General features: G+C 51.3%; 1 non-coding gene across 1 annotated transcript; it reads right to left on the bottom strand.

Annotated features, from left to right (window-relative positions):
- Window positions 1-15,705: 15,705 nt before the first annotated feature.
- Window positions 15,706-15,778, bottom strand: Trnak-cuu (transfer RNA lysine (anticodon CUU)). Its single transcript has one exon. It is a non-coding gene; the product is annotated as a tRNA-Lys (tRNA).
- Between the last annotated feature and the right edge of the window lie 603 nt (window positions 15,779-16,381).

Genomic DNA, 16,381 nt, shown 5'->3' with positions numbered 1-16,381 from the left:
CATGTCCCTGGATCCTTGTCCAGTATCAAGTGTCCCTCTCTAAGCCTTTCTATTCCCCGGAAAGGGGTTGGAGTCCCAAATGTACATCTGGGCCCCCCTACACCAGTCCTGAAGAAGTGTTCATCTTTCAGGAGACCCTCCCACACTAGGTTCCTGGACTAGCTCACATCTCGATTTTTCTGGGATGTCTAGCACAGAGGACCCTGTAAAGGGTTAAGGGGCGCAGGCAACCATGCCCACAGCGGGTGGAGCGGCTGGTGCTGGGCCAAGAGCTGGGAAGGCACTGCATTTTAATGAATCATTATTGCCGGCAAGGCCTTTGTCTTTCTTTATCCGGTGCACAATAAAAGAATTAATTAGACAGAAAAATGGCAGGCCAAGGAACTGACAGGTCATTAAGGGCTGCTGAGTGACCGATGAGACACAGGCCAAGCGGAGTTCCGCCCCGGAATGATAATGGCCAGCCGGGTGCTTTGTATGCAGGGACCAGTGGGCCCGGGTGGCCAGCACTGTGGCTGCCATTATGGCCTGGGCAGACACAGGGCTCTGATGATCTGGACAGCAGGAACAGAGAGTTGGGTGGATGAAATCATGTACTAATTTCTGTGTTTGGAACCAGAAGGGATCTTGGGGAGATTGTACAGGTCTTTGAACTTTCATTCTTTGGCTGGGGGTCAGAAGCAGTGCGGGTATAGGGATGGGGCTCCCTATATTACAAGAAGTAGAGGGGGTTGGAGGGGACAGCACAGGAGGGAGGAGCCAGCTGTGCCCAGCCTTGGCTACTGCTGGCTTTGTTATTCAAACAGGAAACACAGATTAGCTTTCACACTTAGAAAAATTGAGTTCCCTGCAGGTCGGTGTCCTTCCCAGTGACCACCAAGTGTCCAGAATGGAAGCATCCAGCCCAGGATAGGGGCAGAGGTACAGCCCAGTCAGAAGCTCACAGCTAGGTTGGGAGGCTCAGCTGGCTTAGTCTCTACCCCTTCAAACTCGGTGAGACCTGCTGGGGTTCCCAATTATTGGATGCATTCTTGTTTGCGTCCCTGACCTGCAGGGCTGGGAGAGAGGTGTAAAACCCCAGATTGGTTAAAAGAAAGGTCTTCCCTACTTGCCCCCTTGATGTCAGACCGCAAACAGGGTGGGTCAGCCAGGCAGTCAGCAATCCTTCCTGGGTTGGATGTTAAGGGGAGCATGGTATCACCCTCAGGCTTTGCTGCGCCCCGCCTCGCCTCTATTTGAAAGCAAGTCTTCTCCAGGGCTGTGATGCCTTCTCTCCTCAGCCAAGGAGCCCCGGGCAGGGAAGAGGCCAGCAGCCATTATGGACTTTTATCTAGGAAAGTGCGGCTGCCAAGATCTGCCCCTGGAGCAAGATCTTGAATGCCAGGAGCAGCAAGGCTGTGTGGGGGGAACTGCCCTGCCTAGAGGACCGTTTACTAAGTGTAGGTAGAAGCAGGCACTGGGGGACAGGCTGGGAGGGAGGGATGGTCTCACTTTGTTCCAATCAGAGCAGTAGCCACACCTGTTTCCAGGTAAGGAAACGTCCATCCACCCACCCAGCTTCCCATCTGGCCTCATATCAGGGCAGTGGGCACTGCTTGAAAGGGTTGTCATTACTTGCCATGCTGTATCTGATGAGAGAGTCCACGTTCCTTTCTCTCATGTGTATGAGACTGAAGTAGTCCCGGCAGCCTCCACATCACCCCCACAAAGTGGCTGAGGTAGTTAGTGTTATTGTCAACTTGACAAGATCTGGAATCCTCTAGGAGGCAGGCCTCCAGGCATACCTATGAGGGATTATTGAGATTATGTTAGCCTCTGGGCATGCCTGTGAGGGATTATCGGGATTAGGTTAATTGAGGGGGCAGACCCACCCTGACAGTAGGTGGCCCTGTGCCTGGGCCCTGGACTGTGTGGAAAGGAGAGAATCAAGCAGTCATGGTACCTAGCCACTGCTGCCCTTTGTCCAGCTGCCTCAGCTCCTGCCCCTCTGCCTCCCCTGCGCCATCCGCTTCCCCTGGAACTGTGCGCCAAGCTAAATTAACTCTTTCTCCCTTAAGTTGCTTTTGTGAGGGAATTCTGTTAGACTCACAGCCTGCCTTCTCTCCCAGTTCCTGGGGCCACACTGTTCATCCAAGGAGTGTGCTTTCTTACAGCAGAGGAAAGGGTGGAGGCTGGCTAAAGCTTGGAGACCCTGGCTTTAGCTGCTCCCTAATGATTGAGGTTTAGAGCTTCTGAGACATGTGCCAGGGTCTGAGGTGAGAGGTACGAGATGCCTGGATTTCCTGTTAACCTCTAAACAGGTACAGCCCTGGAGAAGTTACCAGCCTCTTGAGCTTCATCTGTAAAATGGGAAAGACAACACCTGCCCCCCAAGAATGATGCCCAGGAGATGCGTGTGGCCCAGATGCTTAGTACAGGTTTCATTAAGGAACAGCTACTCTTTATACACTGCCCAGAGTTTTCATTCAGCTGTAGAAACAGAAATCGCACCAGCGTGTGATCAGCAAAGATTTAGCATGCTGTACAGGGCTGACCTGCACTCTATATGTCTCCTGCCATCATCCACTTACCCCCTCATCCATCTATGCATTTCCCATCATCCATCCATCTAGCCATTCATCCATTGCCCATCCATCTATTCACCTGTCTCTCTATCCCATCTAGCCATCCACCTTCCCACCATTCACCCCTTTTAATTAATTTGTCACCCCGCCCACCCATCCCACTATCCATACATCTTTCCATTCACCCAGCCACCCACTTCCCACCATATGGCATCTATTCACCCATTTACTCATCAGCCATCCGTCCAGTTCTGGGCACTGGACTTTAAAGGGGAGGGAGACAGATTCTGCTCTGCACTCCCTCAGTCCAGCAGGAGACAGTCGGATGGGACAAGGGCAGGGAACCACAGGAACAAGGCCTTAACATGCCCTGTGGTTGGGCAGCTTCTTGAGGAAGCCATGGGCTCCCTGAGGTTTCCACTGAGTGCTGTCCCTCATCAAGATCTGTGGGCTCATCACTCAACTCCAAGCAGACTGATCCAGGCTGCTGCTCTTTCTCGATGGATCGGACTATGTGAGGCAGGCAGAGACACCCTCTCACATCACTGGTCCCAGTGAAAAGTGGGGGTGCACAGCGCACCCTGACTTGCATATTTCTGATTTTTAGCATTGAGAGTCTCATGTCCCCCAGGATCCCTTGGTCCCAGGTAAGACAGCTCAGTAGTCTCACTAATGAGGATGTACAGGAGGTTCCACGCTGGCTATGACCCTTTCTGGAGGAACCCATGCTCTATGGCATAGATGAAATGGATGGAGAGCAGGTCATCACATGGGGAGCATCACATGTCCTTGAGTGTCCTAATGAGCTCAGGGAGGTCAAGTCATGGCTCTCTGTCCCTGCATCTGTGAATCTCCTGGGAGCACAGGCCAGATGCTTGGTAATAAATGGTGTATGAACACGTTTTCTCTAGCAGAAGAGAGTCATCGGAGGCTCTGTGATAAAGCAGTAGCAGTATGAAGTTCAGCAGCAACATCACTCCTTCTCATTGCCCAAAGCAGACCCACAGAAACTTGCTGGCAGCCTATGCCAAGAGCAACTGACAAGCAGTGTGCTGGTTAGTGTTTTGTCAACACAAGCTACAGCTGACTGGAAAGAGGGAACTTCAATTGAGAAAATACCTCTCTCAGATCGGCTTGTAATCAGGTCTGCGGGGCTGATTAATGATTGATATGGAAGGGGCCCAGCTCATCCTGGCAGGTGGTCCTGAGTTGTATTTTAAAAGCAAGCTGAGTGAGCGTGAGGAGTAGCACCAGTAAGTAGCATTCCTTTGTGGTCCCTGCCTCAGGTCCCGCTTCCAGGTTCCTGCCCTGACTTCCCATCATGGTGGACTGTATGATGAAATAAACCCTTTTCTCCTCAAGTTGCTTTTGGTCATGTTTATCACACCAATGGAGAGCAAGTCAGGACAGGAGAAGAACAAAGAAGGCCTGGATGGCTGTTGTCTGTCATCTGATGTGATGTCCATCCTGTGACGGGATGATCTGCTCAGCAGGCACATTGCCAAGATGTTTAATTTAGGACAGTGCCAATGGCCATGAGCTACCAAGAAATGATGGGAGGTTCTGCTAAACCCTCTTCCTTTATAAAGACCTGCCACCTGCCGGACAGCCAAATGTAGGAGCTGAAGTCAGGGCTGGCAAGGGAGATGGTTCCATGAACGAAGTGTTTGCCATGCAAGCGTGAAGATTAGCGGTCAGACCTCTAGGACCTACGCAAAGCCTGGTATGGTAGCGTGCCTCTCATAAGCCCAGGCCTCAACAAGAGACCTTGCCTCAAACAAGGTGGAAGATGAGGATCAACACTGGAGGTTGCTCCATGCTGGCAAGGGTGAGGGCAAGCAGAGCCCTCCTCCTGGCAGGACTTAATGGGATGAAATCACTTCTCAGCTACTTGGTGCCATTGTTAGAGCATCAGGTAGCTCCCGGTGAAATGTGCGCTGGTGCTCACAAGACTAGCAGGTTCTTTGCAGATGCCCTTGGACTCCTTCACCCTCAGTCATGCCTGGGCAGTGTCTCCTCTTTGACCCTGTCTGACAGGGCTTCCTAAGGACAATCCCGAGGCCCTGTCCGCTGAGCCCTGACAGAAGGGCTTGTAGCAGTTTGGGGTACTAGGATCAGATCTTATGAAAAACTCCTGTGAATGAGGCTCCCTCATATGGCACTGGGTGCGTGTGAGGGCCTCTGGACATGCGTCTGGTACTTGTCCTTCTCTGTGTCCAGGTGCAGGAGGCTGCTAGGACCGGCTGCAGGGATGGGGTGCGCTGCAGAGACGGGACGGGACGCTAGGCAGCCAGAGCAGGAAGCTGCCGGCTAGAGCATTTCCTTTCATTAAACACCATTCCCTGCTCCCTCAGCCGCAGGCGAGAATGGATGTCACAGGCAGCCCTCTGCAGGCCCGGGCTGAGTGAGGCATTTTTCATCTCCTCAGGAATGCATGGGGTGTCGGGGGAGTTAGCGGCGCTGTCGCCAGAGGAAGACAGAAACTGTAACGGCGGCAGAGGTGGGCGTCCTGCGCCCATCTGGCAGAAAAGTCATATTCTTGTGAAGCGGGGACCAAGCCAGCTCTGTCTCCTTTGAAAAGGAGACAAATTACGCTTCAATTATTTGATGGGGTCTCGCAGCCCTCGCCCCCGCCTCCCATTCGGCACACCCTGGAGATTTTGGAGGAGCTGACTCCCCTCAGAGAGGGCGCCCGCCCTGTCACCTGTTCCTCCCATTCTCGAGCTAATTCCGCAGGGCCCGTGGGAGGCAGCGGGCGCGCAGATCTGTGTGTGGGCGCTGCCGCTCCGTGCCTCAGTGTCTTTGTGCCTTCTGGTTACAAAACAGGCTGAGCGGCCTCATTTGCATGAAGCCCGAGCGGGCTATGAATTCTCCTTCGTTCTGAGTCTGTACAGCTTGAGTCTTCAAGCTGTATCCCCCAGGCTGTATCCCTGGAGATCTGTGGGAGACAGAGCCTAGGTTCAGGGGTGGATGGATGGAGTTCTTGTCTGTGAACTAGGGCTGCGCAACCATGGAACAGCTCAGACTCAGTGTGGGAAGTGGCCGTCAGGGGACCCTGCTTGAGGCAACCAGAGGGAGACTGTCCGCAGCTGCAAACATGGGGTTCAGTGCAACTGGCTGAGCCCCCAGTCGTAGAGACTGAGCACCACTCGGAAACAGAGCGGAGTGTAAGTCCTGAGCTACAGAGCAGGGCAGGCCAGGGCTCTGGGACCCAGATCATGACTTTGGCAGTCCCGCCTGCCTCCCGGCCAGAAGCACAGAGGGAAGCACTGGTGTCTTCCTGGCCCCAGGGTCCAGGACAAGGCCTGGGCAGAATGCGGGTGCCCTTCCCAGAGAGCACTTAGCAAGAGTCAGAAATGAGTGCTGAGGAGAGGGTAGATACAGGGTGAACCAGACATGTATGTGCCAGACCCAGGATTTCAGTTCAGCATTCATCCCCTTTATCCAAGTGTTAGAAAGGCTCCAGGATGGAGTGTGTCCCCAGCTTCCATGGAGGGGTGGCTCAGTACTGAGCTTTCCAGCTATGGGGCAAATCCATTCCCTATCCAGGTTCCTTTGTGATCTGAATCACGGCCCAACTGAGCGCTGGCAGCTGGTTCTGGTTCTGTCTAAGGCTGGGGCCAGCTGGGGAAGTACCTTTGGTGGACCAGGCTGCTGCTCCGGTGTCCTGACCTCCGGATTGGCGCTCCCCAGCCCTGAGGGAAGCGAAGGGCAGACCTGCTGAGTCTGGGCAGGACTGAGCTCTGCTTCAGCCTGCCCTGGAAAATCAAAACCACATTTTCTCTCCTGGAGCTTCCCAGAGGGTTTTAACCCAGACTCCAAAAGCTGCTTTGGACAGATGCTGTTTCTCCAGGGAGGACCTCACTTTCTCCAAATGCCAGTGATAAAATCAGCTGGAAACGGAGCTATGGACAGCTGGAGGGACACGGAGGCTGGAGCAGGCGTGTGGGTGGGATTAAGGCTCCATCTCACTAAGTCAGTGGGCTGCATGGCCTCAGTCCCCGTAGATGGGGTGCCTCAGAGCAGGTGACAGTACAGGTACAGCCCCTTCGTACCTGACATCCATTGGAGTCTGTTTGTTTCTGTTTTGCTTCATTTTTGTCTGTTTAAGACGGCTCACAGGTAGCCCAGGCTGGCCTTGAATTCATTATGTAGCCAAGGATAATCTTTTCTTTCTTTCTTTCTTTCTTTTTTTTTTTTTTTTTGCTTTTCAAGACGGAGTTTCTCTGTGTAGCTTTGGAGATTGTCCTGGAACTCACTCTGTAGCCCAGGCTGGCCTGAAACTCACAGAGATCCGCCTGGCTCTGCCTCCCGAGTGCTGGGATTAAAGGTGTGCGCCACCACCGCCAGACCCAAGGATAATCTTAATCTTTTTTTTTTTTTTTTGGTTTTTCGAGACAGGGTTTCTCTGTGTAGCTTTGCGCCTTTCCTGGAACTCACTTGGTAGTCCAGGCTGGCCCCGAACTCACAGAGATCCGCCTGGCTCTGCCTCCCGAGTGCTGGGATTAAAGGCGTGCGCCACCACCGCCCGGCCTTATTTTTTTAATTAAAAGAAAATTGTATATGTGCACATGTGTGCATGTATACATGAATATGTGCATGTGTGTGTGCATGTGTACATGTTTATGTGCATGTGTGTGTGTGCATGTTCTTTGTGCCCCCATGGACGTGAGTTGCCTGACAGGGGTGCTGGGAACTGAACTCAGGTCCCTCCGGAAGAGCAATAAGTGCTCTTAACCACTAAGCCTTCCTTCCAGAACCCCATCCTTTAAGAATTTTAATCTTGAACTTTGACCCTCCTCACTGCATCTCCCAAGCGCTGGAATTACAGGCATACACATCCATGCCTGGTTTTATGTGGTGCTGGGAATTGAACCAGGACTTTGTGTATGCTAGACAAGGACTCTATCAATTCAGCCATGTCCCTAGCCTCCTCCTCCTTAAAAAAAAAAAAATTTCTGAGATAGAGTTGGGCTTTATAATCCAAGTTGGCCTTCAATTCACTCTGAAGCCCAGGCTGGCCTCAAACTTATAGTATCCTCTGGATTCAGCCTTCTGTTTCAGCTTTTGGAATAGTGAGCCCTGCTTGTGAACAGGAAGTCAGTGACTCCATGCAGAGGTGTGGTAGGGAAAGCCCCAGGACCCCAACACACTGCACTGTGCTATTTAAGACCAGTGAACCCAAACTATTTCGGGCCATAAAGTCGTCAACCCTGGTATCTCCAGGAGATTGTCGGGGGAGTGGCAAGGGTGTGCCTGAGAAGCAACACCTCCTCCTAGGAAAGGAGAACCAGCCTGTAAGAGTTAGGGTCAGTGCTCCCAAGAACGGGGGCCTTCTGAGCCGAGACCAGAGAGTCCAAGGCAAAGAGAGTGGCTTGCCACCCTCTCCAGGCCCAGACTGTGACACCTCACCTTGGCCTTGCTGCTTGGGAGGTGCCACTGCAGTCTGCTCCCAGGGCAGGTAGGACATGGAGTGTTGAAAAGCACTTGCTTCTGCCTGGACCTGACCCAAGGCCCAGCTAGCCTGGCCTGGGGAAGGCTCTGGACCCATGTGTAGTAGAGCGGGTCAGCATTCAGTGCTGTTGGCTTCTGGTGCAGAGGCCCGTCCTCCCTGCCTGTTCCTGCCTGCACTTGAAGAGCTGAGGCTGCAGGCTGGTAGTTTAAAACAACTGACTTCTGTCCCCCTGTCTGAGGCCCAGAAGTCCAAAACCAAGGCAAGTCCAGAGGCACCAGGAGGTCCTTCCATGTTCTCCAGCTCCTCAGGAGCTCCAGGCCTCATGGTTTGTGGTGGTATCTGTTTGATCTCTGCCTCCATCTTCACAGGGCCTCTCTGTTCCCCCAGTCCTACCTTATCTTCTGACATGAGGTTACCATCATTGGACTTAGGGCTAACCCAGATAACACTGGAACGCCTCATCTGAAGATTCTATCCTGACTCTACCCACAACAAGCTCCTGCTGAATGTTAGCAGCCAGGTGATAGCCTTAGGGACATGGCTGGATTGCTAGGGCTCTGACCATGTGTCCATTAATCCATTGACTAACTTGTAATCTCATGACTTTACTGGGAAAGCAGGCAGTAGAACTTAATTGGCAAAATGGTCTCTGGGGGGTGTGGCCTTGAGGACTATATCTTGTCTGTGACCCCTCCCTCTGTTTCTCCCTGCTTGGCAACCGTGAGAAGAGTAGCTTTGCTCCACACTCCTCACTGTGATGTCACGCCTCTCATCCCGAGCCCAGAAGCAATGAATTTACATGACCAAGGACTAACCTCTGAAACTGTGAACCAAAAATGAACCTTTGCTCCATTTAAGTTATTTCCCTCAGATGTCTAATCACAGTAACAAAAAAGCTAACACCCTCTTCCCAAGCAGGGCCACAGCGCAAGGACTCAGGGGCAGGGCCACACACATGGACATGCCTTCTGGGACCACTCTTTATTTAGCTCTCTTATGCACGCACAGCCTGACTTCAGGAGGAAACAGGAAGGCAAAGCCGTGTCTCAGGGTCAAGCAGAACAGGCTGACTCCAGGTGACCTCTGACCCCAGGTGACCTCTGAGGGTTGACAACTGACCCCGGTTAGTCATGGGGACCCTAATAAGTTCCTACTTCTGAAGTTCTGAACCCACTTAGATATTTTCTCAAAATGTGTCCCTTCCGGTCTCCATGTGTCTTTCCGGAGCTGGGATTGGGTGGCCATCTGGTTGCCACCAGGGCTCTGTCTAAGTGGGCTCAGTCCAGCACCCCTAGACTGGGTCCCTGTCACCTCTTTAGCCCAACAGACACCTGAGGAAGCAATATCATAGTGAACGGTATGGCTGGATCTTCTGCTGTTCCTAGGGTTCTGTCACCAGGGGACAGTTCTCAGGGTGATCAAGAGGCAAAGAAATACACTGGGTGGCAGTGTATTTACTACTGTAAATTTACAGTGATTTACTACTGTAAATCTGTTGATAAAGGGGTCCCATTGGCATTCCCCTTCCTAGGGGTCCTATGTATGGGTGGCTGTGTCCTTAGAAAAAGAAGCTGGATTCCAAATCATGGAGGCAACTCACACAGAACACTGTGTGAGGGGCCAGCCAGCTGGGGTGCAGACATGAACAGCTGAGAAGCCCTGCAGACAAGCCCTTTACCTGAGAGAGAGCCTCACCGTGGAGGCAACCACAGCAGTCAACAGCTGAATGGACAAGCATGAGATCTTACTGAGACATGAGAAGGAGTGCAGCGCCAACATGCACCACGGCATAGATCAGCTTCAAGAACGTGCCAGTGCAGGAGCAGATTACAGGACTAATGCCCAACACTTAAGTGCCCGGAACAGGTTGATCCAAAGAGGCAGGATCTGGGTGGGGTTACGATTCTGTGCTGAAGCGCTTGCTTAGTGTCTGTACAGCCCTGGGTTCAGTCCCTAGGAGTTACAAAGACAAACAAACGACCAAGCAGATGCAGGTCAGAGGTCACCAGGGGTTGGGGAGAGACAGCTGGGGGACATGGGCTTTCTCTGAGGTTATGAGCAAGTCCTGTAAGTAGCCTGTGGTGGTGGTGATCATATGACATTAGGAATGCCTGAAATGCTGCTGCATCGTTCAGTTTAAAATGGTGGAAAGGTTTAAGATAAGGTGCAGGCTTCTAATTCTAACACTTGGGAGCTGAGGTTGGAGGATCAGAGGTTCAAGGGCAGCCTTGGCAGCTTAGTGAGATCCGGCTCAAAATAAAGGTAAGGGGCTACCAAGATGGCTCAGTTGATAAAGTCCTTGCTGCACAAGTGTGAGGACCTGAGTTTGGAGCCTGAACACTGACATCAGACCCTGGGCGTGGCGGTTCATGCCTGGAATTCCAGTACTGGGGAGGGGGAGACAGGCAGACCCCCAGGGGTTCCTCACTTGCCAGTTTGGTCAATCAGTGAGCTCCAAGTTCAGTGAAACACCCTGTCTCAAAAAATGAGGTAGATCTGACAACATGATCAGTGGGTAAATGTACCTGCCACCAAGCTTGATGACTGATGTGAGTTCGATCCCCAGAATCCACATGGTGGAAGGAAAGAACCCATTTCCATAGTGTCTTCTGACCTTCATACTCTCAACAAGGAATGTGGACTCTCTGTCTGTCTGTCTACCTGTCTATCTTTCTCTCAATAAACCTAAGAAATAATTTAATTAAAAAAATAAGATTGAGAGTGATTGAAGAAAACATCCAACATCAACCTGTGGCCTCTGTATATAAATGCACACATATGCACATGTACCAACACACTTACAAATGCACACATACACTCAAAATGAGTAGAATAAAATAAAACAAATGTAAAAAGAGGGGCTAGGGATGTAGCTCAATTGTAGAGTACTCATCTAGCATGCACAAGGCCCTGAGTTCAATCCCAGAATAAAAAGGGGGGGAAAAGATGCTGTGTGTGTGTGTGTGTGTGTGTGTGTGTGTGTGTGTGTGTGTGTGTTGCTTTTCACCTCAATAAAGTGCAAGGCCCACAGAGCCAAGATGGCTCAGCCAGTGACTCATCTGACCACTGGTGGTCACGGAGCCAACTGATCTTTCCCAAGAGTTCAGGGACAAAGTGATTAGCCAGCATCCCGCTGGCAAGTGGATGAGCACCTCATCCAGGGTTGGTTCTCATCGGAGATGTGAGATGCTTGTCCAAGCAGTGGACAGGGCTCAGTCTTCCAAGGCAGAAGCAGCAAATCCCTCATCAGAGCTGAGTCAGGGCCAGGTGGGGGGTGGACCAGAGGGGCTAGGTCTAGGGTGACCAACTGCCGTAGAATACCCTGAGGACCCCAGTGCAGTGGGTCTGTACAGGCACCGAGAACCATGGCTGAGAATATGAAGGTGGTGTGGGCCTAGGTCCCAGCCCTCTACATCTGGCTCATGTACCATAGTCCCCGCCTTGAGTTCTGAATACCCTTATTCACTCCGTTAGCGTGGCTCTGCCACCTCTCCACTACCACAGCCATATACCAGATATATTTTCCAGACTTTGGGGAAAGTGCTGCCTGGATCCAGAGTCCAGGAGGGGCCTCCTTTGGCCTTCTGGGTCAGGAGCCAAGATCCTACTCTGAGGAGCTCAGGACACTGCTGGTCACCTTGCTAGGACAATCCCAGAGTGCCTCATCCGAATACCCTCTCCCATCAGCACCTGGATGCGGTACAAAGCAAACACCCTTCAGAAAGTCCAACCAATAATGGTCTCTTTCAGCACACAGCTGATGGCTATCAGACTTCATCAATGGGCAGCTAGCCTGCTAGGGACCGTGCCTCTGTAGCTTGTCCAAAAGCAGGCAGACTCCAATTGAGAGCCAAGGGCTAAGGCCCTCCAGCAAGAACCCAGATAGGCCCAGTGGGCATGGACCTGTGGTTTCCAGGGAAGGTCCAACTTCTCTGGCAGGCTCCATGGCAGGGATTGCTGCATGGCGGCACAGTGACCTGCTTCCCTGAGGCAGGGCTCCTTCTCAGAGCAGGAGCAGAGCTGGGTAGATTTAGGGGGGACTATCTCTTAGGCCTGACTTGAACACTGTCACTGGCCAGAGACCTTACATCGCAGGCAGTGGCCTTTGCTCCTCAGACATGGCTTCCTGATCATGCCATTTCTGGTAATAAGAAAGCTACCATGTCAGAAACACACTCCACTCTGGATTCACTCAAATCCCAACTCACCTGACTTTGCAATTGGGACTCCACTAGATCCATTTTACAGACAGGGAAATTGAGGCTCAGAGAGGCTATGGGCCTGGCACTAGAACCCGAGAATGCAGGGGACTATGTAAAGCCTATTTGGAACTGGCCATGTTGGGGTAATCAGAAAGCTTTAGTAGGAGGTTAGTTGCTAATTGAAGGCTAATTGATTAATTAATAACTAATTGATTAATTTTTAAAAATCCACTTTAGGCCGGGCGGTGGTGGCGCACGCCTTTAATCCCAGCACTCGGGAGGCAGAGCCAGGCGGATCTCTGTGAGTTCGAGGCCAGCCTGGGCTACCAAGTGAGTTCCAGGACAGGCGCAAAGCTACACAGAGAAACCCTGTCTCGAAAAAAAAAAAAAAAATCCACTTTAGAACCATCTATCGCTCCTTCTGCCACTCTGATGTCTTTTCTTGGGCAGAAGGTCCAGGAACTGCTGAACAGTGTGTACATTTCCTCCTTATCTCTTCTAGTCATTGAAAGTGTTGTCACCCAGCTGACCCGAGCTCTTGGGAGCTCATGAACTCTGGACCACAGCTGTGAAGCCTGCATGAGATAACCTAGGCCCTCTGCATGTGGGTGACAGTTGTGCAGCTTGGTCTGTTGGTGGGGTCCCTAGCAGTGGGATCACGACATGTTCCTGGTGCATAAGCTGACTTTTTGGAACCTAGTCCCCATGCTGGGATGTCTCGCCCAGATTTGATGCAGGGGGAGGAGCTTGGTCCTACCTCAACTTGATACCATGCTTTGTTGACTTCCATGGGAGGCCTGCCTCTTTCTGAATGGAGGAAGAGTGGATGGGGGAGGGATAGATGGAAGGTGGGGGGAGGGGAAACTGGTTGGTATGTAAAATAAATGAAAAAAATTAATTAAAAAAAAGGAAAAAAGTGTTGTTGTCACTTGGCAGTGTAAGCAGATTCCAAAGCTCTGAGCTCTGAGGAGCGGTTGCTATGGTCATCATTACTGGGGTGCTCTTTAGACCTTCATAGTAAATCCCTGGCCACCCAGGACTCGGAATGTGAGTATACTTGGAGATAGAGCCTTGAAAAAGATGAAGTTCATCATGAAGCCACCGGGATGACCCTCCTCCAACAGGACCGGGGTCCTCGTAGGGAAGGGAAACAGACATACTCAGGGATGACCCTTTGGGGACACAGAGAAAGGAGGAAGGCCTGAGGAGGAACCGACCAGTCCACAATTTAATCCCAGACCTCAGTCCCAGGAGGGAATGACAGCCTGTGAAAGTCACCATCAACTTGAAACAGTCACAGAAAACCACACAGAACCCACCTGTGTGCTCGCCGGCAGAGGGTCTGTTGACTTGAAGGAGATCCTGTGTCCCTCAGGTTTCTGGGACTTCTCTCCCATTGGATTTGCTCACTGTTAGCACCTATGGAGACTCAGGTAATAGGAATTTGGTTCAGTACGTAGACTCTGCCTGTGTCTAAAAGAGAGAGTGGACACACACAGTCCTCAATTCAGTTCCAATGCCACTGGAACTCTGAGGAAGCTGGCCTGGAGGAATAGCCCAGGGTGGAGCTGCTGTTCAGAAAATTTCATCTGCCTAGCCACTGGGTGAGTTTCATTTTCCCAGTAGGGTTTGATTCTGAGATTTCCCTTCCCTCCAGGCATTAATGATCATTTCATGGTAAAAAATTAAAAAATAGTTGTTATTTTTCCAAAAGTAAATAAGAGAACTCAGAGAATCTCCAGTTCTGCACAGCACAGAGTAAGGTCTGTGCACTGTGCCACCAGAACCACCAGCCCCTGGGGACCTGTTCCCAGCCTGGCAAATATTGATTCGGAGGAGTTGGCACCAGCTGCAGCTACCTCTCTGGGTGGAGAAAGGGAAGAAGATGGAGAAGAGAATGTGGGTGGAGATGGGGTTGAAGGTGAAGATGGAGACAGGGAGGGAGATGGAGCTAAGTGCAGAGATGGAGTTGAGTGTAGAGACGGAGCTGAGGCTGGAGATGGAGCCGAGGTTGGAGATGGAGCTGAGCGTAGAGATGGAGCTGTGTGTAGAGATGGAGCTGAAGCTGGAGATGGAGCTGAGGTTGGAGATGGAGCTGAGTGCAGAGATGGAGCTGAGTGTAGAGATGGAGCTGTGTGTAGAGATGGAGCTGAAGCTGGAGATGGAGCTGAGGCTGGAGATGGAGCTGTGTGTAGAGATGGAGCTGTGTGTAGAGATGGAGCTGTGTGTAGAGATGGAGCTGAGTGCAGAGATGGAGCTGAGTGTAGAGATGGAGCTGAGTGCAGAGATGGAGCTGAGTGTAGAGATGGAGCTGAGTGCAGAGATGGAGCTGAGTGTAGAGATAGAACTGAGTGCAGAGATGGAGCTGAGGCTGGAGATGGAGCTGAGGTTGGAGATGGAGCTGAGGTTGGAGATGGAGCTGAGTGCAGAGATGGAGCAGAGGATAGAGATATAGCTGTGGTGAGTGGATGAAGTCTTGAGTGAATGTGTGTTGTTGACATGGGCACAGCCATGTCAGGGACCCCAGCACCTCAGATCCACAAGAATAGCAAAGCCTTTCTTGGTGCAGGTTCAGAGAAATGACAAAAAACTTTCTGTAGTCCATTGTGTGGGTGTTGACCGTGTACACTAAAACTAGCAAAGGAATCTTTCTCCTCTTGGACGACTGCAACATGAGACCTCCCACCAAGACTGGCTAACCCCTCCTCCTTGTGCTGTGCTTGGTAAATGGGCTGAGTTTCCAGGTTGCACAGCAGATGCTCTCCATCAGAGTGAGCACAACCCACCCGATCCCAGATGTTCCTGTATGTGTGTCTGGTGTTTCATCTCTGTCTGTCATTTATTCATTCCTGAGTTGCCCCAGTCAGGTTTTCGGGACCAAGAGATGCCACAAACAGCTGAGGGTAGAGATGGGATGACGATGGAGATGGAGTTTATGGTAGAGATGGCTGAGGGGAGGAGATGGGACTAAGTATCAAGATGGAGCTGAATGTGGAGATGGGGTTGTGGGTAGAGATGGCGTTCAAGGCAGACATTTGTGTATCGGTAGAGATAGGGTTCTGGGTAGAAAGATGGGGCTGCAGGTGAAGATGGAGCTCTGTGTGGGGATGAGGTTGAAGGTAGAGAGGAGGCTTGGATAGTGAGGAGGCCTTGGATCAAGATGTTGCTACTTGTAGTGGGTAGCCATTCCAGCTTTGATCTGGAAGTTCCAACCCCCATTGAGACTTCGGCAACTGTCACGCCTACAAGGTGGGGCCAAGGGAGGCGCCTGGGGACCCGAGAGCTGGATCAGCGGGTGCTCTCTCTGTTGCGGGACCCTGGATAGTGGAGGTGGACCGAGCAGAGCTCCAGAGAACACCACTGGACTGTGATACACCTTCCCCAGACTCCGCGACCTACCTATTCCTTAATTTGTAAGTTACGCCATTAAATAAATCTCCTTTTAACTACGTGGAGTGGCCTTAATAATTTCACCAATATCTGGCGCCCAACGTGGGGCACGAACCCACGACCCTGAGATTAAGAGTCTCATGCTCTACCGACTGAGCTAGCCGGGCATAATTTCACCAATAGCTACTGACAGAGAGACTCCTGTCTACTCATGGTACCCAGTAGTCGGTTATTTTCTTTTCCCACTTTGGATATGTATAAATTTCTGAAATTATACTAATTTGTCTTGTTTGACTAAGTCCTTTTTTCTAATGTGTCCTGTGATGTTTTGAAGTATGCTGACTAGCTTTTTGTCAGCTTGATACAAGTGAAAGTTATCTGGGAAGAGAGAATCCTAATGGGGGGGGGGTGTCTCCACCAGATGGTCTGTAGGCAAGCCTCTGGGGTATTTTCTTTAAGGGCCAAGGCCATTGTGAATGGTGCCATCCTTGGGCAGGTACCTTCTGTGTATAAGAAAGTAAACTAAGCAAGCCAGTAAGTAGTATTCCTTTATGACCTTCAGTTCCTGCCTCTGGGTTCCTGATTCTAGGTCCCTGTCCTGACTTACTTTGATGATAGACTGTAAGCTGTAAAATGAAATAACTGGCCCCCCTCACACACCACCACCACCCCAAGTTGCTTTTGGCCGTGATAATTATATCAGCAATAAAAGCCAAACTAATACATGAGCTGCCCCTGATAATCAGGTATTTCAGTGTTGAGACTATGGC

Source organism: Peromyscus californicus, unplaced genomic scaffold, assembly GCF_007827085.1.
Source record: "Peromyscus californicus insignis strain IS unplaced genomic scaffold, ASM782708v3 Scaffold_3__1_contigs__length_106647218, whole genome shotgun sequence".
In the NCBI taxonomy this organism is placed as follows: Eukaryota; Metazoa; Chordata; class Mammalia; order Rodentia; family Cricetidae; genus Peromyscus; species Peromyscus californicus.
This window is presented reverse-complemented; position numbering and strand designations above follow the sequence as displayed.